This window comes from Pelobates fuscus, chromosome 11 (assembly GCF_036172605.1).
Source record: "Pelobates fuscus isolate aPelFus1 chromosome 11, aPelFus1.pri, whole genome shotgun sequence".
Lineage (NCBI taxonomy): Eukaryota > Metazoa > Chordata > Amphibia > Anura > Pelobatidae > Pelobates > Pelobates fuscus.
The window spans coordinates 1,298,468-1,325,413 of NC_086327.1; the positions used below are offsets into that span (position 1 = coordinate 1,298,468).

Sequence of the window (26,946 nt, forward strand, 5' to 3'; positions counted from 1 at the left end):
CTCAATCCCTCTGTTACTGTGTCACTATACCCCACTCCCTCTAACATGTAAACTCACTGAGCAGGCCCCCAATCCCTCTGTTACTGTGTCACTATACCCCACTCCCTCTAACATGTAAACTCACTGAGCAGGCCCTCAATCCCTCTGTTACTGTGTCACTATACCCCACTCCCTCTAACATGTAAACTCACTGAGCAGGCCCCCAATCCCTCTGTTACTGTGTCACTATACCCCACTCCCTCTAACATGTAAACTCACTGAGCAGGCCCTCAATCCCTCTGTTACTGTGTCACTATACCCCACTCCCTCTAACATGTAAACTCACTGAGCAGGCCCTCAATCCCTCTGTTACTGTGTCACTATACCCCACTACCTCTAACATGTAAACTCACTGAGCAGGGCCCTCAATCCCTCTGTTACTGTCACTATACCCCACTCCCTCTAACATGTAAACTCACTGAGCAGGGCCCTCAATCCCTCTGTTACTGTGTCACTATACCCCACTCCCTCTAGCATGTAAACTCACTGAGCAGGGCCCTCAATCCCTCTGTTACTGTGTCACTATACCCCACTCCCTCTAACATGTAAACTCACTGAGCAGGCCCTCAATCCCTCTGTTACTGTGTCACTATACCCCACTCCCTCTAACATGTAAACTCACTGAGCAGGCCCTCAATCCCTCTGTTACTGTGTCACTATACCCCACTCCCTCTAACATGTAAACTCACTGAGCAGGCCCTCAATCCCTCTGTTACTGTGTCACTATACCCCACTCCCTCTAACATGTAAACTCACTGAGCAGGGCCCTCAATCCCTCTGTTACTGTGTCACTATACCCCACTCCCTCTAACATGTAAACTCACTGAGCAGGCCCTCAATCCCTCTGTTACTGTGTCACTATACCCCACTCCCTCTAACATGTAAACTCACTGAGCAGGGCCCTCAATCCCTCTGTTACTGTGTCACTATACCCCACTCCCTCTAACATGTAAACTCACTGAGCAGGGCCCTCAATCCCTCTGTTACTGTGTCACTATACCCCACTCCCTCTAGCATGTAAACTCACTGAGCAGGGCCCTCAATCCCTCTGTTACTGTGTCACTATACCCCACTCCCTCTAACATGTAAACTCACTGAGCAGGGCCCTCAATCCCTCTGTTACTGTGTCACTATACCCCACTCCCTCTAACATGTAAACTCACTGAGCAGGCCCTCAATCCCTCTGTTACTGTGTCACTATACCCCACTCCCTCTAACATGTAAACTCACTGAGCAGGCCCTCAATCCCTCTGTTACTGTGTCACTATACCCCACTCCCTCTAACATGTAAACTCACTGAGCAGGCCCTCAATCCCTCTGTTACTGTGTCACTATACCCCACTACCTCTAACATGTAAACTCACTGAGCAGGGCCCTCAATCCCTCTGTTACTGTCACTATACCCCACTCCCTCTAACATGTAAACTCACTGAGCAGGGCCCTCAATCCCTCTGTTACTGTGTCACTATACCCCACTCCCTCTAGCATGTAAACTCACTGAGCAGGGCCCTCAATCCCTCTGTTACTGTGTCACTATACCCCACTCCCTCTAACATGTAAACTCACTGAGCAGGCCCCCAATCCCTCTGTTACTGTGTCACTACACCCCATTCCCTCTAACATGTAAACTCACTGAGCAGGGCCCTCAATCCCTCTGTTACTGTGTCACTATACCCCACTCCCTCTAACATGTAAACTCACTGAGCAGGCCCTCAATCCCTCTGTTACTGTGTCACTACACCCCATTCCCTCTAACATGTAAACTCACTGAGCAGGGCCCTCAATCCCTCTGTTACTGTGTCACTATACCCCACTCCCTCTAACATGTAAACTCACTGAGCAGGCCCCCAATCCCTCTGTTACTGTGTCACTACACCCCACTCCCTCTAACATGTAAGCTCACTGAGCAGGGCCTCAATCCCTCTGTTACTGTGTCACTATACCCCACTCCCTCTAACATGTAAACTCACTGAGCAGGGCCCCCAATCCCTCTGTTACTGTGTCACTACACCCCACTCCCTCTAACATGTAAGCTCACTGAGCAGGGCCTCAATCCCTCTGTTACTGTCACTATACCCCACTCCCTCTAACATGTAAACTCACTGAGCAGGACCCCCAATCCCTCTGTTACTGTGTCACTACACCCCACTCCCTCTAACATGTAAACTCACTGAGCAGGGCCCCCAATCCCTCTGTTACTGTGTCACTACACCCCATTCCCTCTAACATGTAAACTCACTGAGCAGGCCCTCAATCCCTCTGTTACTGTCACTATACCCCACTCCCTCTAACATGTAAACTCAATGAGCAGGCCCCCAATCCCTCTGTTACTGTGTCACTACACCCCATTCCCTCTAACATGTAAACTCACTGAGCAGGCCCTCAATCCCTCTGTTACTGTGTCACTATACCCCATTCCCTCTAACATGTAAACTCAATGAGCAGGCCCCCAATCCCTCTGTTACTGTGTCACTATACCCCACTCCCTCTAACATGTAAGCTCACTGAGCAGGCCCTCAATCCTTCTGTTACTGTGTCACTATACCCCACTCCCTCTAAAATGTAAACTCACTGAGCAGGCCCCCAATCCCTCTGTTACTGTCACTATACCCCACTCCCTCTAACATGTAAACTCACTGAGCAGGGCCTCAATCCCTCTGTTACTGTGTCACTATACCCCACTCCCTCTAACATGTAAGCTCACTGAGCAGGCCCTCAATCCCTCTGTTACTGTGTCACTATACCCCACTCCCTCTAACATGTAAGCTCACTGAGCAGGCCCTCAATCCCTCTGTTACTGGGTCACTATACCCCACTCCCTCTAACATGTAAACTCACTGAGCAGGCCCTCAATCCCTCTGTTACTGTGTCACTATACCCCACTCCCTCTAACATGTAAGCTCACTGAGCAGGCCCTCAATCCCTCTGTTACTGTGTCACTATACCCCACTCCCTCTAACATGTAAGCTCACTGAGCAGGGCCCTCAATCCCTCTGTTACTGTGTCACTATACCCCACTCCCTCTAAAATGTAAACTCACTGAGCAGGCCCCCAATCCCTCTGTTACTGTGTCACTACACCCCATTCCCTCTAACATGTAAACTCACTGAGCAGGCCCTCAATCCCTCTGTTACTGGGTCACTATACCCCACTCCATCTAACATGTAAACTCACTGAGCAGGCCCTCAATCCCTCTGTTACTGTGTCACTATACCCCACTCCCTCTAACATGTAAGCTCACTGAGCAGGCCCTCAATCCCTCTGTTACTGTGTCACTATACCCCACTCCCTCTAACATGTAAACTCACTGAGCAGGCCCCCAATCCCTCTGTTACTGTGTCACTATACCCCACTCCCTCTAACATGTAAACTCACTGAGCAGGCCCTCAATCCCTCTGTTACTGTGTCACTATACCCCACTCCCTCTAAAATGTAAACTCACTGAGCAGGCCCCCAATCCCTCTGTTACTGTCACTATACCCCACTCCCTCTAACATGTAAACTCACTGAGCAGGGCCTCAATCCCTCTGTTACTGTGTCACTATACCCCACTCCCTCTAACATGTAAGCTCACTGAGCAGGCCCTCAATCCCTCTGTTACTGTGTCACTATACCCCACTCCCTCTAACATGTAAGCTCACTGAGCAGGCCCTCAATCCCTCTGTTACTGGGTCACTATACCCCACTCCCTCTAACATGTAAACTCACTGAGCAGGCCCTCAATCCCTCTGTTACTGTGTCACTATACCCCACTCCCTCTAACATGTAAGCTCACTGAGCAGGCCCTCAATCCCTCTGTTACTGTGTCACTATACCCCACTCCCTCTAACATGTAAGCTCACTGAGCAGGGCCCTCAATCCCTCTGTTACTGTGTCACTATACCCCACTCCCTCTAAAATGTAAACTCACTGAGCAGGCCCCCAATCCCTCTGTTACTGTGTCACTACACCCCATTCCCTCTAACATGTAAACTCACTGAGCAGGCCCTCAATCCCTCTGTTACTGGGTCACTATACCCCACTCCCTCTAACATGTAAACTCACTGAGCAGGCCCTCAATCCCTCTGTTACTGTGTCACTATACCCCACTCCCTCTAACATGTAAGCTCACTGAGCAGGCCCTCAATCCCTCTGTTACTGTGTCACTATACCCCACTCCCTCTAACATGTAAACTCACTGAGCAGGCCCCCAATCCCTCTGTTACTGTGTCACTATACCCCACTCCCTCTAACATGTAAACTCACTGAGCAGGCCCTCAATCCCTCTGTTACTGTGTCACTATACCCCACTCCCTCTAACATGTAAACTCACTGAGCAGGCCCCCAATCCCTCTGTTACTGTGTCACTATACCCCACTCCCTCTAACATGTAAACTCACTGAGCAGGCCCCTCAATCCCTCTGTTACTGTGTCACTATACCCCACTCCCTCTAACATGTAAACTCACTGAGCAGGCCCTCAATCCCTCTGTTACTGTGTCACTATACCCCACTCCCTCTAACATGTAAACTCACTGAGCAGGCCCTCAATCCCTCTGTTACTGTGTCACTATACCCCACTCCCTCTAACATGTAAACTCACTGGGCAGGGCCTCAATCCCTCTGTTACTGTCTCACTATACCCCACTCCCTCTAACATGTAAACTCACTGAGCAGGGCCCTCAATCCCTCTGTTACTGTGTCACTATACCCCACTCCCTCTAACATGTAAACTCACTGAGCAGGCCCTCAATCCCTCTGTTACTGTGTCACTATACCCCACTCCCTCTAACATGTAAACTCACTGAGCAGGGCCCTCAATCCCTCTGTTACTGTGTCACTATACCCCACTCCCTCTAACATGTAAACTCACTGAGCAGGCCCTCAATCCCTCTGTTACTGTGTCACTATACCCCACTCCCTCTAACATGTAAACTCACTGAGCAGGCCCTCAATCCCTCTGTTACTGTGTCACTATACCCCACTCCCTCTAGCATGTACGCTGATTGAGCAGGGCCTCAATCCCTCTGTTACTGTGTCACTATACCCCACTCCCTCTAACATGTAAACTCACTGAGCAGGGCCCTCAATCCCTCTGTTACTGTGTCACTATACCCCACTCCCTCTAGCATGTACGCTGATTGAGCAGGACCCTCAATCCCTCTGTTACTGTGTCACTATACCCCACTCCCTCTAACATGTAAACTCACTGAGCAGGGCCTCAATCCCTCTGTTACTGTGTCACTATACCCCACTCCCTCTAACATGTAAACTCACTGAGCAGGCCCTCAATCCATCTGTTACTGTGTCACTATACACCACTCCCTCTAACATGTAAACTCACTGAGCAGGCCCTCAATCCCTCTGTTACTGTGTCACTATACCCCACTCCCTCTAACATGTAAGCTCACTGAGCAGGGCCCTCAATCCCTGTGTTACTGTGTCACTATACCCCACTCCATCTAACATGTAAACTCACTGAACAGGGCCTCAATCACTATGTTACTGTGTCACTATAACCCACTCCCTCTAACATGTAAACTCACTGAGCAGGGCCCTCAATCCCTCTGTTACTGTGTCACTATACCCCACTCCCTCTAGCATGTACGCTGATTGAGCAGGGCCTCAATCCCTCTGTTACTGTGTCACTATACCCCACTCCCTCTAACATGTAAACTCACTGAGCAGGGCCCTCAATCCCTCTGTTACTGTGTCACTATACCCCACTCCCTCTAACATGTAAACTCACTGAGCAGGCCCTCAATCCATCTGTTACTGTGTCACTATACACCACTCCCTCTAACATGTAAACTCACTGAGCAGGGCCCTCAATCCCTCTGTTACTGTGTCACTATACCCCACTCCCTCTAAAATGTAAACTCACTGAGCAGGCCCCCAATCCCTCTGTTACTGTGTCACTACACCCCATTCCCTCTAACATGTAAACTCACTGAGCAGGCCCTCAATCCCTCTGTTACTGTGTCACTATACCCCACTCCCTCTAACATGTAAGCTCACTGAGCAGGGCCCTCAATCCCTCTGTTACTGTGTCACTATACCCCACTCCCTCTAAAATGTAAACTCACTGAGCAGGCCCCCAATCCCTCTGTTACTGTGTCACTACACCCCATTCCCTCTAACATGTAAACTCACTGAGCAGGCCCTCAATCCCTCTGTTACTGGGTCACTATACCCCACTCCCTCTAACATGTAAGCTCACTGAGCAGGGCCCTCAATCCCTCTGTTACTGTGTCACTATACCCCACTCCCTCTAAAATGTAAACTCACTGAGCAGGCCCCCAATCCCTCTGTTACTGTGTCACTACACCCCATTCCCTCTAACATGTAAACTCACTGAGCAGGCCCTCAATCCCTCTGTTACTGTGTCACTATACCCCACTCCCTCTAACATGTAAACTCACTGAGCAGGGCCCTCAATCCCTCTGTTACTGTGTCACTATACCCCACTCCCTCTAAAATGTAAACTCACTGAGCAGGCCCCCAATCCCTCTGTTACTGTGTCACTACACCCCATTCCCTCTAACATGTAAACTCACTGAGCAGGCCCTCAATCCCTCTGTTACTGGGTCACTATACCCCACTCCCTCTAACATGTAAACTCACTGAGCAGGCCCTCAATCCCTCTGTTACTGTGTCACTATACCCCACTCCCTCTAACATGTAAGCTCACTGAGCAGGCCCTCAATCCCTCTGTTACTGTGTCACTATACCCCACTCCCTCTAACATGTAAACTCACTGAGCAGGCCCCCAATCCCTCTGTTACTGTGTCACTATACCCCACTCCCTCTAACATGTAAACTCACTGAGCAGGCCCTCAATCCCTCTGTTACTGTGTCACTATACCCCACTCCCTCTAACATGTAAACTCACTGAGCAGGCCCCCAATCCCTCTGTTACTGTGTCACTATACCCCACTCCCTCTAACATGTAAACTCACTGAGCAGGCCCCTCAATCCCTCTGTTACTGTGTCACTATACCCCACTCCCTCTAACATGTAAACTCACTGAGCAGGCCCTCAATCCCTCTGTTACTGTGTCACTATACCCCACTCCCTCTAACATGTAAACTCACTGAGCAGGCCCTCAATCCCTCTGTTACTGTGTCACTATACCCCACTCCCTCTAACATGTAAACTCACTGAGCAGGCCCCCAATCCCTCTGTTACTGTGTCACTATACCCCACTCCCTCTAACATGTAAACTCACTGAGCAGGCCCTCAATCCCTCTGTTACTGTGTCACTATACCCCACTCCCTCTAACATGTAAACTCACTGAGCAGGCCCCCAATCCCTCTGTTACTGTGTCACTATACCCCACTCCCTCTAACATGTAAACTCACTGAGCAGGCCCCTCAATCCCTCTGTTACTGTGTCACTATACCCCACTCCCTCTAAAATGTAAACTCACTGAGCAGGCCCCCAATCCCTCTGTTACTGTGTCACTACACCCCATTCCCTCTAACATGTAAACTCACTGAGCAGGCCCTCAATCCCTCTGTTACTGTGTCACTATACCCCACTCCCTCTAACATGTAAACTCACTGAGCAGGCCCCCAATCCCTCTGTTACTGTGTCACTATACCCCACTCCCTCTAACATGTAAACTCACTGAGCAGGCCCTCAATCCCTCTGTTACTGTGTCACTATACCCCACTCCCTCTAACATGTAAACTCACTGAGCAGGCCCCCAATCCCTCTGTTACTGTGTCACTATACCCCACTCCCTCTAACATGTAAACTCACTGAGCAGGCCCCTCAATCCCTCTGTTACTGTGTCACTATACCCCACTCCCTCTAACATGTAAACTCACTGAGCAGGCCCTCAATCCCTCTGTTACTGTGTCACTATACCCCACTCCCTCTAACATGTAAACTCACTGAGCAGGCCCTCAATCCCTCTGTTACTGTGTCACTATACCCCACTCCCTCTAACATGTAAACTCACTGGGCAGGGCCTCAATCCCTCTGTTACTGTCTCACTATACCCCACTCCCTCTAACATGTAAACTCACTGAGCAGGGCCCTCAATCCCTCTGTTACTGTGTCACTATACCCCACTCCCTCTAACATGTAAACTCACTGAGCAGGCCCTCAATCCCTCTGTTACTGTGTCACTATACCCCACTCCCTCTAACATGTAAACTCACTGAGCAGGGCCCTCAATCCCTCTGTTACTGTGTCACTATACCCCACTCCCTCTAACATGTAAACTCACTGAGCAGGCCCTCAATCCCTCTGTTACTGTGTCACTATACCCCACTCCCTCTAACATGTAAACTCACTGAGCAGGCCCTCAATCCCTCTGTTACTGTGTCACTATACCCCACTCCCTCTAGCATGTACGCTGATTGAGCAGGGCCTCAATCCCTCTGTTACTGTGTCACTATACCCCACTCCCTCTAACATGTAAACTCACTGAGCAGGGCCCTCAATCCCTCTGTTACTGTGTCACTATACCCCACTCCCTCTAGCATGTACGCTGATTGAGCAGGACCCTCAATCCCTCTGTTACTGTGTCACTATACCCCACTCCCTCTAACATGTAAACTCACTGAGCAGGGCCTCAATCCCTCTGTTACTGTGTCACTATACCCCACTCCCTCTAACATGTAAACTCACTGAGCAGGCCCTCAATCCATCTGTTACTGTGTCACTATACACCACTCCCTCTAACATGTAAACTCACTGAGCAGGCCCTCAATCCCTCTGTTACTGTGTCACTATACCCCACTCCCTCTAACATGTAAGCTCACTGAGCAGGGCCCTCAATCCCTGTGTTACTGTGTCACTATACCCCACTCCATCTAACATGTAAACTCACTGAACAGGGCCTCAATCACTATGTTACTGTGTCACTATAACCCACTCCCTCTAACATGTAAACTCACTGAGCAGGGCCCTCAATCCCTCTGTTACTGTGTCACTATACCCCACTCCCTCTAGCATGTACGCTGATTGAGCAGGGCCTCAATCCCTCTGTTACTGTGTCACTATACCCCACTCCCTCTAACATGTAAACTCACTGAGCAGGGCCCTCAATCCCTCTGTTACTGTGTCACTATACCCCACTCCCTCTAACATGTAAACTCACTGAGCAGGCCCTCAATCCATCTGTTACTGTGTCACTATACACCACTCCCTCTAACATGTAAACTCACTGAGCAGGGCCCTCAATCCCTCTGTTACTGTGTCACTATACCCCACTCCCTCTAACATGTAAGCTCACTGAGCAGGGCCCTCAATCCCTCTGTTACTGTGTCACTATACCCCACTCCCTCTAACATGTAAGCTCACTGAGCAGGGCCCTCAATCCCTCTGTTATTGTGCGTCCAACTTGTCTGGTTACAAATACATGTCTATAAGTCCATCCATTGTACAGCGCTATGGAATTTCCTGGGCTATATATAAATGCTAAAAATAATAATTACCAATTATACTTTTAAAACGGAAAAATAATCAGCATTGACTCCATAATGGCAATCAGATTTCTCCTTGGATTAACAACCTGTTTAATTATACAAAGATATAATTGATATGTATGCAAACATGTTTAAATGTATCTATATAATATGATAACAATCTCTAGGCAGATAATTCTACATCTTTATTGTTCTTATTGTAAAGAACCCTTTCCAGTGCTGTAGGTGAAATCGCCTTTCTTCCAGTCTCAATGATAGACCTCTAGTCTGTTGTATATGTCTGCTAATGAACAGGTTAGCACATAACGGTTTGTACTGACCCCGTGAATGTGAAATAAACTATTTGCACAGCTATACATTATCACATTTAATAGAATATTAGTTCTTTCATGATTTTCAGTCTGTTTAATAAAACAGATCTATCAGCTAGAGTCAATTAATATTACAAGACATCGCATGAAACTGCTGGTGTGCACATTTAACTGATCTAAATAATTAAATATTGTGAATAATTCACTGGGCGAAAGAAAGAAAGAAAGAATTGACTGATAGTGATAATTAAATAGGGGTTTTGGCCCTTAGAAAAATTTAAATAGAAGATACTGAGACAATAGTTCACAATCAAAAAAATAGTAGTATTAATAGTAATAATGATATTTAAATAGAAAATAAAACGTAAAAAACAAATCGTTTACCCCCAAGGTGGATGCTGCATTTATAGGAGAAAAGATCGTTAAGAGACACAAGCTCTCCAAAAATGAACTGTTGGCAATATATGGATAACTATGTATTTAATGAGCCACTAGATGTCACTAAATTACAGAGTGAAGAAATTGCTATCAAGTAGCTTACATTGTGCAAGAGAAATCACGTTTTTAAGTTGTAATTCCTGGAGGTCTATTGAGTATCCAGAGAGCTAATGGAAATCTAAATATAAATCAGTGAGTCTTGGGCAGCAGGGAGGGTGCATGTGCCGGCTGGTCCCTATTATAATCTAAAAGTTAATCAACAAACTTGTCCCTGCATATTTGTCAGCAGGCACATGTTCCCTCCATGTTGTAAGCCCAAAATTGCAGTATTAAACAATTGATTTAATAAATAGGTAAATGGATCCCCCTTTATATCCCACCATGAACAGGGGCTGTAGGAAAGCTTGATAGTCAAAGAAGAATAGTCGTGGTATCCCCTAAGCCAGAGGCTGAAATTATTGGAAGTTTAGCAACAAGGTTTAAGTCAAGTCCAAGATCCTCCGGGTCTAGGAGACACACCACTCTGCACCGGACGCGCGTTTCACCCGGCAGCCATTGCCGGGATCATCAGTAGTGCTCCCTGCTGCCTTTCATGGTTAGTTAAAAAAGAATGAGAATTGACAGGATTTCAGAGGGAATTCCAAATTCAAGCTGAAAACTTTCTCTAAATCAACTATGCTTCCATTTCAGTTACGTTGGCTTTAAAAGTCTAGAGTTTTAAAAGGAAACTGATGTTAAAAAAATGAAATATATGTAAAATAAAAATGAGAAACTCATCTGTACATCTAATATATGATAGGATCCCTCACCCGGATTGTTTACCTATTGCCAATAAAAGAAAAATATATGTGTGTGAGCGCTCCAAAAAACTCCAGCACAGAGAGATCTAATAATCTTCAACTACAAAAATACATCACTTTTAAAGAATAAAATAAATATATGAGAATCACTGTGTCTATTGTTGTCCAACTCTATGTCTAAATATAAACAGCAGCTTGATCAACCCAGCTGCATATTGGTAATACACAAAGTAACCTTGATACATGCGACTAGGGAATCCACCTTGATACATGCGACTAGGGAATCCACCTTGATACATGCGACTAGGGAATCCGCCTTGATACATGCGACTAGGGAATCCGCCTTGATACCTGCGACTAGGGAATCCACCTTGATACATGCGACTAGGGAATCCACCTTGATACATGCGACTAGGGAATCCGCCTTGATACATGCGACTAGGGAATCCGCCTTGATACATGCGACTAGGGAATCCGCCTTGATACATGCGACTAGTGAATCCGCCTTGATACATGCGACTAGTGAATCCGCCTTGATACATGCGACTAGTGAATCCGCCTTGATACATGCGACTAGGGAATCCACCTTGATACATGCGACTAGGGAATCCACCTTGATACATGCGACTAGGGAATCCACCATGATACATGCGACTAGGGAATCCACCTTGATACATGCGACTAGGGAATCCACCTTGATACATGCGACTAGGGAATCCACCTTGATACATGCGACTATGGAATCCACCTTGATACATGCGACTAGGGAATCCGCCTTGATACATGCGACTAGGGAATCCACCTTGATACATGCGACTAGGGAATCCGCCTTGATACATGCGACTAGGGAATCCACCTTGATACATGCGACTAGGGAATCCGCCTTGATACATGCGACTAGGGAATCCGCCTTGATACATGCGACTAGGGAATCCGCCTTGATACATGCGACTAGGGAATCCACCTTGATACATGCGACTAGGGAATCCGCCTTGATACATGCGACTAGGGAATCCACCTTGATACATGCGACTAGGGAATCCGCCTTGATACATGCGACTAGGGAATCCACCTTGATACATGCGACTAGGGAATCCACCTTGATACATGCGACTAGGGAATCCACCTTGATACATGCGACTAGGGAATCCGCCTTGATACTACCTTGGCAGAGGGGAGGATTTTGCTGGAATGAATGGGAGTGTTTAACTATATTGTACGTGTTTGATTGGCTGTGCCACAAAACCATGTGGGTGGTAACATTGTGTAAAAAGTTGCATATAAGTGACATTAAACCCTCAGACTGCTGAGTTCCTGTTTTGACCCTCAACATAGAGCCTCGCCTCATGATTGGGGGAAACAGCTGCATTTACACTGGGGGATTGCTATACTCTACATACTCCCCTAGCTATAATCACTAAGCTCTTTAAAGAGCTTGTTCCAGCTTCGCTCTCTGCAGGAAGAGAGGTTCGGTCTGCAGTGCTGATGGTGTCTGGAGAAGTGCATGGAGCTCTCGGGAAGCACTAGGAGCATCCATCAATGGAGGTACTCGGTTGGAGTACTGGAGCTCCGTTACAGTGTCTATCTGGCAAAATAAGCACCGTAGATTGGCCAGGAACCTTTTATATAGACCTAGGACCCAGGGCCGGCGCGTCCATAAGGCGGCACAGGCGGCCGCCTTAGGGCGCACGGGCTCTGGGGGCGCAAGATTTCAGTGACCGGCAGGAGGGAAGCGCTCCCTCCTGCCGGGCCACCATCTCGGCCCCCGGTGCTGTGTGCGGCTGTGCTGAGATCAGACGCGGCGAGGGAGCTCTAACCTCTCTGCTCTGCTCCCTCGCGCGCTGCCTGTCTGCTGATACCGCGGGAGCCGGAATATGACGTCATATTCGGACACCCGCGGTATCAGCAGACAGGCAGCGCGCGAGGGAGCAGAGCAGAGAGGTTAGAGCTCCCTCGCCGCCTCTGATCTCAGCACAGCCGCACGCCGCCCAGCAGCCCCACTGGACCCCAGGGAAGGATTCATCATCCACACCAGCTCTCCAGGTAGGGAGGCTGGGTGGAAAATATTTATTTCTAAAATAATTAGTGAGTGTGAGTGTGAGTGTGAGTGTATGTGTCTGTGTGTGTGTGAGTGTATGTGTGTGTGTGTGAGTGTATGTGTCTGTGAGTGACAGTGTGTGTCTGTGAGTGACAGTGTGTGTGTCTGTGAGTGACAGTGTGTGTCTGTGAGTGACAGTGTGTGTCTGTGAGTGACAGAGTGTGTGTCTGTGAGTGACAGTGTGTGTCTGTGAGTGACAGAGTGTGTGTCTGTGAGTGATAGAGTGTGTGCTTCTGTGAGTGACAGCGTGTGCGCTTCTGTGAGTGACAGCGTGTGCGTCTGTGAGTGACAGAGTGTGCGTCTGTGAGTGACAGAGTGTGCGTCTGTGAGTGACAGAGTGTGCGTCTGTGAGTGACAGAGTGTGCGTCTGTGAGTGACAGAGTGTGCGTCTGTGAGTGACAGAGTGTGCGTCTGTGAGTGACAGAGTGTGTGCGTCTGTGAGTGACAGTGTGTGTGTCTGAGTGACAGAGTGTGTCTGTGAGTGACAGTCTGCGTCTGTGAGTGATAGAGTGTGCTTCTGTGAGTGACAGCGTGTGCGTCTGTGAGTGACAGAGTGTGCGTCTGTGAGTGACAGAGTGTGCGTCTGTGAGTGACAGAGTGTGCGTCTGTGAGTGACAGAGTGTGTGCGTCTGTGAGTGACAGAGTGTGTGCGTCTGTGAGTGACAGAGTGTGTGCGTCTGTGAGTGACAGAGTGTGTGCGTCTGTGAGTGACAGAGTGTGTGCGTCTGTGAGTGACAGAGTGTGTGCGTCTGTGAGTGACAGAGTGTGTGCGTCTGTGAGTGACAGAGTGTGTGCGTCTGTGAGTGACAGAGTGTGTGCGTCTGTGAGTGACAGAGTGTGTGCGTCTGTGAGTGACAGTGTGTGCGTCTGTGAGTGACAGTGTGTGCGTCTGTGAGTGACAGTATGTGTCTGTGAGTGACAGTATGTGTCTGTGAGTGACAGTATGTGTCTGTGAGTGACAGAGTGCGTCTGTGAGTGACAGAGTGTGTGTGTGAGTGCGTCTGTGTGTGTGCATGTGAGTGTATGAGTGTGTCTGTCAGTGTATGATGAGTGTGTTTGTCAGTGTATGAGTGTATGTCTGTCAAATCAGTGAGAGTATGTTTGTCATTGAGTCTGTGTGTGACTATCAGTGTGTCTGTCAATGAGTGTCAATTAGTGTGGGTCTGTCAGTGTCAATGAATGAGTGTGTGTCAGATCAATGAGTCTGTGTCTGTCAGTGACGTCTGTGTGTTTGTCATTGAGTGTGTGACTGTCAGTGTGTACAGAGTGTAGCGGAGCGCGGTACAGGAGCTTCTGTTTCCTGTACCTGGCCAGACTGATAGGAGGTGCTCACAGAGAGAGCACACCCTGTCAGTTCGGCCGGGTACAGAAAACTGAAGCTCCTGTACCGCGCTCCGCTCCACTCTGTACACACTGACACACCAGGAAGGGGAGTGTGACCACCAGGAAGGGGGGTGTGGGGTGCACCAAGGGACATGGAGGGAATGGGAGAGAAACACCAAGAGACAGGGAAAAGAGGGGGTAGGGGAGAAGAACACTAAGGGACAGGGAAGGGACCATTAATGGTCAGGGAGGGGAGAGGGGCTGGTTAAGAGGCACATAGGTGAAGATGTTTTTTTGGGGGGGGAGGGGGGGGGGGCGGAAAAATGCATCTTCGCCTATGTACCTAAAAATCCAAGCACCGGCCCTGCTAGGACCAGAGGAGCTCTAGGCCTTCCCAACTTGCTTTTATATGATCACACAGCACAACTGTCCCAACTAGTGATGTGGCACACCAAACCAGCAGAACATTGCTGGATTGAGATAGAATCGTATTTTATGGTGACAGACTCATTATCACTTTACATGTGGCTCGATAAACCCTAAACACTATCACTAGCAACATCATGCCCTTTGACTCTTGTAACGGAACTCCCCGTACTCCGACCGAGTACCTTCTGTTGATGGACGCTTCCTAGCTTACGCCGAGGACCACAAGCACCGCACTGGACACCACAACCACCGCAGACTCTACAACCACTGTAGCTTAACTGGTGGTCTCGCCGTCTTCCTTCCACCCTGGATCAGCTTCTGTCTTCCAGGACCGTGTGGGAAAGACCTCTTCCTTCCACCCTGTATGAACCTCCGACATCCAGGACTGTGTGGGGAAGACCTCTCCTCGAGGAGAGCGTAACAGGAACAAGCTCTTAAAAGAGCTAAGTGATTAAAGCTCAGGGGAGTATGCAGAGCATAGCAATCCCCAGTGTGAGTATAGCTGTCCCCTCCAATCACGAGACAAGACTATGTGTTGAGGGTCAAGAAAAACTGACCCCAATGAGCGTTTATTCCTGCTTATATACAAATTTCCCAGCAAGGTTACCACCCATGTGGACCTTGTGGGGCACTGAAACTGTACACTTTGCAACCAATCAAAAAAAGGCACATGGATAATCACACCCACGTATTACAGTAAGAATCCTCCCCTCTGCTTGGGAGATAATTGAGTTAATTACTGTATCAACTCAATTATCTCCAAGCTAAAAAACATAAGTTAATGCCATTTCGGTTAAGTGGTTCAGGAGATAGGTGGAAGTCATATTTGGACTGAGAAGGGACACAGCAGCCAGTTCCAACTGGTTTGGCAGTGTCCCTGGGACAACGCCCAACTGGAGAACAATGGGACAGGGGGAGGGGAAGAGGCACACCTCCCCATGGATTCAAAGGAGCAGAAAAAGTGTCCCAAAAGTTTCAATATGTCCATACACTGTTTTTAAAGGGCCAGCACTACTCCAAATAAAAGTCCATAAGACCAAGTAATGGTTTTAAAGGGCCATACACCCCAGGGCCATAGTCATGTGGCAAGGGGCTGGAAAGCAGGCTGTAGCGGAGAGGTAGTATAATCTACAGTATCTCCGCTGGGTAACAGGAACAGCATAAAATAATCCAGGCAAATAAATACAGCATACAATAATCCTGGTAGCGTTGTACGAATCCTTCCCTCCCAAGAACTAGACGACACATAGGCTAGGAGTCAACTGAGTTTTTAATCACAGGTCACAGTATTTATGGGATTCCCCATGCAAGGGGTTTCCCTACTTACATTACAGGGGTTGTACAGTAGGGGACTTCATGGGGAACTTAACAACCTGGACATTTCTCCCATCATACACTGCTGCACGAGAGGCATACTCCCACTAGAATATACAGTTAAGTGGATTATCCTTCCGTGCAGCAGAACCGACATTTTACACGAAAATACATAACTTTTATAATATTCATGACCTTTGAACGAATGCATGTTCGGTAGATAGCTGGGGTCTGAGCGCACATTTCGTGAAAGTACCGCTCAGATCCCAGCACAAATAACCGAACGTCGCACGAAACCAACAATATGTTTAAGTTACTTTCAAACCATCGATTGACTTTAGGGAACCACTTTACCGAAGGACCGGGGCTCCCGAACGGCTTGGAAGTCCAGCGGTATTTGTGCCATCGAGTAGCCGATTTTAGTTCCAAAATACATCTGGGCTAACAAAGGATCCAAGATGGCCGACCGCCGCGTGGTAGGTAGCCGAACGGTGGCCACCCTGAATCCTTCTAATTACCGATTGCAACAATGTTGCAATCCTTAATGGGAGCCACACAACCTCCTGTGTGTGGTCTCCCTTCGGTAGTTTGTTAGTTTCACGAACAGTGTTGAAATTCACTGTTAGTGACACTATTGAATGAATGCTGGCGGTTTTTCATGCCGCCAGCATACGAACGCTTTTGTTCGCATGGAACCCATTAATCATACATACCCTTGGTTCTTAAAGCGGTATACACATTTTTATGAGAATACAGCAAAAAGTGGCTAATTTTGCCACACAGGCCTCTCCAGGACCAAGTGGCGAAGGGCACTTCGTCACAATTCTAAACTCATTACATATCTGGGATAATCGGAAAAATAAGTATGACCTTGGCAACACTCCATTCCACTCATCCCAGGTATGAGATCGCATGATTTTAAAAACATAGAGAGGGCGTATTCTGAGATATCATCATCTATGGCCAGGTGGGAAGATGTTCACTTTTGAGGAATTAAAGTTGTGGACTATTTTCGTTTTATTCAGGTTAGACACTTTGTTCAAACACCGGCTATTAAGTGCGCAGCACAAACGACACTTTCATATTTTTTAACAACTTTGTACTTCAGGGAAATGTAAGAAAGGCCCAGTCTCAGCTTTATATTGACATTTATGTCAAGAACCACCAGTGTGGGGTGTCCTTGGGTATGTGTCCTAATCCTTATAAGATTTAGGAGAAGTTCCAGAGATAGGAGTTTGGACAGATATTTGGGAAACAGCATCTAAAACATCAGTAGGTGTTCTTTCACAGGCGCAGTTGTTTAAAATGTTTTGTTAGATGGCATATAACCCCCGTTTTTATGTATAGAATTGGCAAGAACCTATCCGATCTTTGTTGGCGTTCACGCGGCTTTAGGGGCACATGCTTACATGTGAGTTAAGAGCATAGGAGTTTTGGAAAGTAGTAAAAGACCTTATAGAGGCAGTTCTTCAAAGGCCAATTGATTTTTTTCCATAGATATTTCTACTCTTTAGACCTATAGTGAGGATGCCTAAACATTCACAGAAATGATTGTATCTCATAACATGATGGATGGCTGAGAACCGATGCTCCTTTAATAAGACAAGTGCTCACAAAAATGAAGGATAACATACTTATGGACATTACATTTCCTACAGTCCTGACTTTAATGAGTAACCGTCTTGGGCCCCTGGGATCCGTGATCCGTGTAAAATACAGTGTGACTGCTGGTCAGGGGCGGAGCAAGGATTACTGCCGTCCTAGGCAAAGATCCATTTTGCCGCCCCCTCATGTCACGCACTCACTGACAGACACACATTGGCACACACACACACACAGAAACTCACTGACAGACTGTTGCGGCTACCCCGATGGGAAGAGAGGTTTTGCCGCCAGAGATGTTCTTTTCCCCCTAGTGGGATGGATGCTGTAATGCAGAGCAGGAACAGCTCTTACAAGAGCTAGTGATTAAGCACTCCAAGCAGAAGGGAGACGGCTGTTTTAGCTTTCTCCCACAAACATGAGACGAGGCTGTGGGACAACTGGTTTTAATGGGGCCACACACTGCCTTTTATGTCAGTTCCCATGCAAGGGGTTTCCTGTTAGATATTCCAGGAGCATTCCCAACTGGACCTGAGAGAAGACTACAGCAAACACTGCGACAAAATCCACTTCGCCACTGGGTTTTGGAGAGGACTACTTGCTAGCCTTTTACCTTTTGACGATGGCTCTTGTGACTTATTTTGTTCTAAGGCACTATTACTGCCTATTGGGACTGTGGACAATGGGTCTTTAAACTTTCTAAATAGTCGAAATGGCACTTCGGATGCAGCCATTTTGTTTAGTCGAACGTGTTCAGCTGTGTTTTGTCGTCTAGTTCGTCTAGTTCATGGACCTCAAATCGGACACGCGATGGCTCGAACACCGTTGAAACGTTACCTTCTCTATGAATTTGACTCCTCGATGGGAGTCGAGCAGCGTTCGACAATTCAACGGCACTTCAACATGGACAACGGCACTAGTTCGTGCATTCAAAGTGAACTTAGCCATTGGAAATAGACCGACCGCACAGCCAAATTCTCTGGAACTGTTTTGAACATGAAATCATGCGTGCGGTCGGTCAAAAGAGATCTCCAGCTAACTTTGGAACCCCTGCTCTGATCTGGGTGATTTTTGGATATGTTGTTCACCCAGATCAGGGCTATCCAGGGATGTAGGATTTATGGGGATATGTTGGAGTTTTTGGGTGTTTCTGCACTTTGGGTAAAAATTGGTATTTTCTGCCTGTGGATAATTGAGTTAGTTCATTATCCATCTTAATTATATCACAGGTAGAGGGGAGGGCTTGCTGACTGCATGTGGGAGTGTTACAGTGATAACTATTGTTCCAATTGGTTTATGTTCCTTGTGTCCCTGTTTTCCATCAGGTCCAGGGGGTGTGCCTCTGGCATAAAAAACTGTATACAAATGCAAGCTGCTCAATAAACCTTCAGACCTTCTTACCCTCAACTCCCAGCCTCGTCTCGTGTTGTAGGGAACTGCTATAATCACATTGGGGATTGCTATACTCTGTATAATCCCCTGGATGCTAATCACAAGTGCTGTTCCTGCTTCGCTCTCTGAAGGAAGAGAGGTTCATCCACTGGAGCCTGTAGCCTTGTTGTAGGTCCAGGGTGGGTTAGGAGACAGCGAGACCCGAACCAAGCTGCTGCGGTTCGTTGGGTCTGCAGTGCTTATGGTGTTTGGTGCGGTGCTGATGGTCCTTGGTAAGCACTAGCAGCATCGATTGACAGAGGGTCCATCACAATTTACACTTTATTACATTGGCTCTCAGGTCCAGGTCACTCCCATACAAAACTGGGTAATCCCTCCCCTGTGCCTGAGAGATAATTGAGTCAGGAACTGTACTAAACTCAATTATCTCCAGCCACCGGCATTTGTTGGCAGAGCAGGCACATGCCATCAAGGTAAGCAGGTGCCTGCTCTGCCTTACCTAGCACAGCTTCGGGGGTGCCCTGAGGTGGCTAGATGGCCACCTCCTGGCCCCCCTGTAACAGAGCTGTTCTTGGCGACACCACCTTTGAGTGCCTCGAGGATCGGCCTGGCGCTGGGGGCGGCTCATGAGCTGCTTACCCAGCGCTGTGGCCCCAGACGCCCACCCAGGAAACATCCGGGTGGGCGTCCCTAGCAGGCTGGTGCCCTAGGCGAATGTCTAGTTCGCCTAACGGTTGCGCCGGCCTTGCTGCTGGTTCTACAGGTTTCCAAGGTGATTGTCCCGCTTTTAGTACTTTAGATCACTTGTGAGATCACAGTACCTTTTATACATAAGCCCCATTTTTGGAGCTTGCTGAGAACTACTAAAAATTTGGTATTCCTGTTCTTCATTTTATGACAGATGCTGCTCACTTAAAATGGGAGCGCAAATGCCACCAAGTTTCCCATCTGCATGACCTAAGACACCACACAATCAGTCATGCACACGTCTAACTTGCTTGAACTTACTTACTTGCTTGAATGGAAATCAAAATTCCACTGCAGCCATTTCAATCTGTTTGATTTCCATCTGAATTTCCGCTTTCCCCGTGCTGATCAGACAGCCAGCGTGCCTATCACTCCAATCCGCTGACACCTGAATATTATCCCTGTGTGAGCTAATAAGCAGCATGCCATCAGTTAGACTCACTGACATACAACGGTGCTCCTTCCTAGAAACTCTGTAATGATGGGAAAGAATTAGGCAGCGAAGCTTGCAATTGGAGTGTCACCAAAAACATCTACAGCTCCCCAAAAAAGGCTTGTTGCTATGAAACCAAATGCTAACATAACTGCCAGGGTGCCACAGGCGTGTAACAGACAATTATAATTCTACTAATTTCTCTCCCTCAAACATCAGGATGTTTTATCAGAATATATGTTTACTTACCTCAAGCTTTATTAATATTACAGTGAGATGAAAAATAGAGCTGAACTAAACCTCCCGACTTAGTGATTTAAATTCTCAAATACAATGATATACAATATACGTAGGGCGTGGGGAAAATTGCAGAATAATCGCATGTAACTGCACCCTGGGCATAAAAGGGGTTAAAGCCGTTTAGGAGATATTCCCTTTCCAGATACAAAGGCAGCTACCGAATACACCAATCCGCCGAACAGGAAAAACCATACGAAAGGTTTACACTCCAAACTGCCGAACAGGAAAACCCATACAAATAATCCCCCCCAAGTACGAGACGAGGCTCCGTATTGAGGGTCAAGCATGAATCTGTTTAATGGAAGCCAGCACTCACAATTTATACAATTTCCCAGGCCAGAAGCACACCCCCTGGACCTGATGGTACACAGGCATACAAAGGAAACAAACCAATCAAAACAATACAACAATGTCTGACACTCCCATTCATTACAGCAAAATCCTCCCCTCTGCCTGTGATATACTTACTGAACACAATGGGCTAACGTATTTATCACAGCCAGAAAAATACACAGTTTTACCTAATATTCATAACTCTAAAAGTATTCATCACATCACTTACATTTTCAGAATCCGCATACTCCAAATACAAACATACTCAAAAATCACACAATTCCCTTCAGTGGTTAAAAAGTTAGCTGGAAGTCCTTTTTGACCGACTGCAAGCATGGCTTGGGTGTGGTAAGCCAATTATCTCCAGGTACAGAAAATATCTCTATTCACAACAGCAAAAATACATCATTCCTATCCTACTGAACAGAACCCCCACATTCAACCTATCCTCAGATAGCTTGGATCTGAGCGCTCAATATATCCGAACAGCACTCAAATCCCACGAATACAGTCAAATTGCCCTGGGGTTTAAGTTTAGCAAGGGCTGATATAGAGATTGAGGAGGGACAAAGCAGCCAGTATAAACTGGTCTGGCAGTGTCCCTGGGACAACGCCCTGCTGGAGAACAATGGGAAAAGGCACATTCTCCCATGGAATCAAAGGTGCAGAATTGTGCCAGTTCCAATTAAAGGGCCAGACTGTTTCCAGCTACCCAATTGCACAAACACCGCTGACCCGTACCTACTTCGACACCGCGGCTGGAGACTAAGTCCTGTTCGAAGATTCGAACGCTCGTTCGAATGGGACTTAGTCATTTTCTCGGTGTAAAATAGACCGACCGCACAGCCCAAATCCATGGAACTGTTTTGGGCATGAAAATGTGCTTACAAAGTATCTTATCTCTTCTTTCTGATACTCTCCTTGCTACATTTCTTATTGTAGGTTGTAGTGCCTTAGCCAGATCACAGGACATAGATTTAGCCTTGTGCTTTTTGTTTTTATCTTTTATATTTTTCCTTTTTATAGTATATCTATTAAGTTATGTTTTAACGTTTATTTCAACTGTAATAATTATGATCATGATGTTGAGACACCTACTGGTAGCTTTTTTCTTTTTTATTTACATCAGTTATTTTGTCATAGATAACAGCATAAAAAGTTATAACTTCAACATTTTGATGAGAATACAGCTCGTTCGACTATTCATTCGGTAGCTCGGATGTGAGCGCATCAGGTATACGAATTGCGCTCAGATCCCAAGAACAGAACAGATGGTTTCTGTCATACAAAGTCCCATTCATTGCTTTTATCCTGAACTCGTGATGGCGGCCATGTTTTAAGGTCGTTCAATGGACAGCGGGACCTCAACCTAAAACTCATGGAGTGAGTGTCGCTACATATTTTAACGAACCCCCGCTCTCAGTATGGTTGTCCCAGTCGTTCGGGAAATGAACGGAGACCGCCTGGAAGGGGGTACTTAACCTGCAGTTACCCGCAAAAATCAACATTCTAATTGAGGCCACAGGCCAGGATGTAGGTGGTCCTCGTTCATGAGTCTTTCGGTAGTTTACAGTACAGGGAAATGTACACGAATGTGGATGCCCTGCGACCGTGAATTAGACTGTGGTTAACCACAGACCGCAACTCCTTTGGTGGTTAATTAGAGGCACGCTCCGCTCATAGGGTGGTCGGTTGTTCGGTACTTTCAAAGGTGACCGGGGTTAAGTGGCGGCACACTCCAAGGGCTGGGTGGTCCGTCGTTCGTATACACGAATACGTAGATATAACCATTTGTGGAATGGGTTCGTACAGTCTGGATACCGAACAGAGTATTGGATGAACAAAAAGGGGTTACTTCTATAACAGTTTGGAGGGTTCTTGTAACAACATATTTTAAGGAGCCTTCCCCCTCCTGTTCTGGGAGGCAGCACAGGCGGATGTTATTATGCCTGGATCGGTTCACCAGATCCTCCAACGTGGATTCAGCCAATGCTGAAATTAGCTAAATTGTGGGCCACAGCCGTGGACTTCACCCGCTGCTCCAGTAGCGCTGTCCTCATGCCCAAAGCCTGGATCTCCACCTTGACTTCATTTGTGTTTCTAGCCATCTTCTCAGCAAGGTAAGTACGCACCTCCAAGAGCTTTGTCTGGATCTGCGATGTATCAGTCACAGGTGTGCCTGCTGCAGCACTACTCTCAGAGCTGGATGGGGATCTCGGCGCCCTCGGGCTCGCCCGGCCTCTATCTTGGGAGCCTGACTACATGGCTTGGGAGGCCGCGAACAGATCCGAGGCTATTATGCCCTGTTCCAGCTGCTTCTTAGGCTGTTTTTTCGGGGCCCGTTTATCCATGCTGCTTCCCCTAAGTCGAGTAACTGCTAATTTCGTGCAATAATGCTATCCCTTGGATAATGCTCCGACCGCTGACCACGCCCCGTCAATGGCACATTTCGAAAAATAATATTAGACTTAAATAGATATTACAGCAGCATATTTGATAACTGAATTGATGTATTATTTTAACATTTAACTTGCTTTCAGTGAGGACATAAGGCCAAACCCAGAATCGTGCCGTTAAGTCCCAAAGGGTGTCCACATTAGGCTTTGGTTCATTCATAAGGCAATCCATCTATTGGTGTATGAAAAAAGTAGTCTTTAGAAAATTGGAGTTAGAAATCTAAAATGTAGCCATAGTGTCAGTGTTTGCTTATTTGTATTGGATTCTGGGAGAATCGCTGGAACACAATCTTCCTGGGCTGCTGTGATACGTAGAACACACGATATGAAAGTGAGAGACGGACAGAGTAACAGAATGTCTTTTGCAGAAATTAAATAATTTAAATGTCTTTTGTAAATGAAAAGCCGGCTTTCCCCAAGTCAGTTTAACGTGTAATTGTAGCCATGGCTACCAGTCACAGGCACAGGGCTTATGAATGAATTATGATACTTGTAAATAAAGATAAAAATAAATATTGACTAATTCTGTGGGAACAGGAAAGTCCAACCTGGTACTGAGTGTATTGCTACTTAAAATATCTACAGAAATGAATACTAGAAATATGATTAATGTGACAAATATCCAGTCCGGGGAGAAGTAACAATGTGTAAGAGATACGATGTCTCAGACTGTAATATGAGTAAAATGTGAAGCATATCTATGGGTTATAATATCAACCTAATCCCAATCCTATTGCTATCCAGCAAAGTAATCACTGAACTTGCATGTAATCCTCAAGAGAGAGTCCATCCAAAGGGATGTGAATCAATAAAAGGGACAAAGAAACCAACATACGACTGTGAGTGAAAGTCAATGTCAGCCTACTATACTCACCCCTCTCCCTTGAAATCTCCCTAAAAAGGGGGACCATGATACAGAGTAAAGTGAGCAGTGCATAATGAGTAACAAAGTATCAAAGTGGATCCAAAAAGGGCCTAATGCATGTTTCGGTGCAGTATCTGGAGGAACAAGGTATTATAAAGGTATTGGACCACTGCCACTAAGTACCATGCCCATGCAGTATTCGTGCATTTTGCCCCTTGTATTTTGTGTTTTCCCATGTATTTGTAGGTACTTCGTATATTTTGCCTGCTCCCCATTCGGGAGAGCTCATATGAATGGAACCCGTTCGTCTCGGAACGGGGACAACCGTGATTCCCCATTTAGAATGCTTTTTAGAACGTTCTAAAACCACAAAGGAAATAATTTATGTGGCGGAACCAGCCTCGCTACTGGGCATTGAGGAAGACTGATTGCCAGCCTCCTGCCCTGTGACTATGGCCCCATGTTGAACTGCTTGATTTTCCCCTGCAAAGACCCGAAAGCCGGGTCATTCGGTACTTTCCCTATGTGAGCAGTGTTACCCCAGATAGCTATGCCATGAAGCCCATTCGTATAACGAAAGACTATGTGAAAGACTTTGGCTCTATGGCAATTGAACTGTATGTATGTGATCTGAGCGCCATTCAGTAATAATGTGCGCTCAGATCTAAGCTATCTGGGGATATGTTGAATGTACTTGTTTTATGCAATAGCTGCACAGTTATATAATTTTATGTATTTTATTGTATTTTGCTACCATGTGGATAATGGAGTTTTGCCTCTGTCCTTGGAGATAATTGGATTACTTCCCAATTATCTCCAGATAGAAGACTTTGTGGAACTGGTTTTGGGCAGAAAAGCCATGCTTTATTTGATCACAAAGGATGTTGATCTAACTTTTGACCCACTGGACCAATTTGTAGGATTTTGACGTATGTTGGTATTTGGAGTATGCTGATTCTGAAAATGTGAATGCGATGTATACTTTTAGAGTTATGAATATTGTGTAAAACTGTGTATTTTCCTGCCTGTGATAATTAAGTTAGACCATTGTGTTCAGTAATTATATCACAGACATTTTATTACTGAATGGCACTCAGATCACACACATACAGTTCAATTGCCATGGAACCAAAGTCTTTCCCATAGTCTTTCATTATACGAATGGGCTCCATGGCATAGCTATCTGGGGTATCACCGCCCCGTCTTTCGTGTGTTTGTAGGGGAAAATCAAGCGTTTCAACATGGGGCCATAGTCTAAAGGCAGCAGGCAGGCAACCAGGCTCCTCCAATGCACATTGGCGAGATTGGTCTCGTCACAATGGTGTCCCGACGATAGTTAGGAAGCGTGTTTGGTGGAGGTACCCAGTCGGGGTACCAGACGGTCCACCACAACACCCAACAATGACACCCGTTTGGCCTATGTGAAAGCAAACGAACGGTCCATACTCAAATCGATGTTATTGGGAACAGCCAAAGAGGTGTGATTAGAGATGGGGATGGTCCGCTCACATGGTGTGTGTGTGCAATAAACATACATTTGTTCTATCTCTTGTCAAGTGTATAACTAGAGGAGCATGAAAACGGGGTGATGGGCCGAGGGGAGCTTTTCAATCGTGTATACATGCCTACACCCGATCGAATCACCTCGATATTAGAACTGCCCCCATATTATTGTATACAGTAAACAAAACAATATTAAGGATAGACATTTGCAACCGATCGAGGTTGTAAATCCCAATAAGCGGATGTATATAATCCATGTCAGTGTGTATATCGAAGTGGAATTGCGAATATGAGGCCGTCCGAGCACAGAGATTGTAACGAAAAATGGGTTGAACAGTGGACTGCAATATAACCTCATTAATAATTAGGGAGACAGAGCTCCATTGAAGTGAGACAGAGCTCCACTGAGGGCAGACAGAGCTCCACTGAAGAGAGACAGAGCTCCAATGAGGGAAGACGGAGCTGCACTGAGAGCGGACAGAGCTCCACAGAGAGGAGATAGAACTCTGTTGAGGGGAGACAAAGCTCCACTGAGGGGACACAGAACTCAATTGAAGGGAGACCAAGCTCCATTGACGGGAGACCGAGCTCCAATGAAGGGAGAAACTGTAACAAAAACCACATAAAAATACATAACTCATATTATACATAATTCAACCCCTATGTTCAACATATCCCCGGATAGCTTGGATCTTAGCGCTCAATATGTCCGAAAAGCGCTAAGATATAACAAATATAGTTGGATCGCCATGGGAATAAAGTTTTCTCAACGGCCGTTCGGCATAATTCAGCCCAGGAGTAGTTCCACAATTTTATGTCATAGGGTCGATCTAATTTCGGGAGTATGAGAGTACCGAACGACGCTGGGTTCATATGTTAATAAATGAACGGATGAAAGTCTGGAGGTCGCAGCGGAGTTCATGTAAAATAGTGACCGAAAATAGTACGACGCGGTCGACAACAAACCCCGCTGGGCGTTCGGCAGTTAAAGATGGCCACCCAGCCATTCATCAATTAAGCTGCGGTTAACGCCAAACTTCGGCAGCTTCTGGGCAGCTAATAAGTGGAACACTCCTCATGCAGGGTGGTCGGTCGTTTGGCGTTTTGTTTGGTGGTTTGGAGGTGAAAAAGGTTAACAAGGCAA

General features: G+C 46.7%; 1 protein-coding gene across 2 annotated transcripts in view; it reads right to left on the minus strand.

Moving 5' to 3' along the window:
• LOC134577168 (G protein-activated inward rectifier potassium channel 4-like) overlaps nt 1–26,946 on the minus strand; it is a 193,819-nt gene that overhangs the window by 110,416 nt on the left and 56,457 nt on the right. The window lies entirely within an intron of this gene.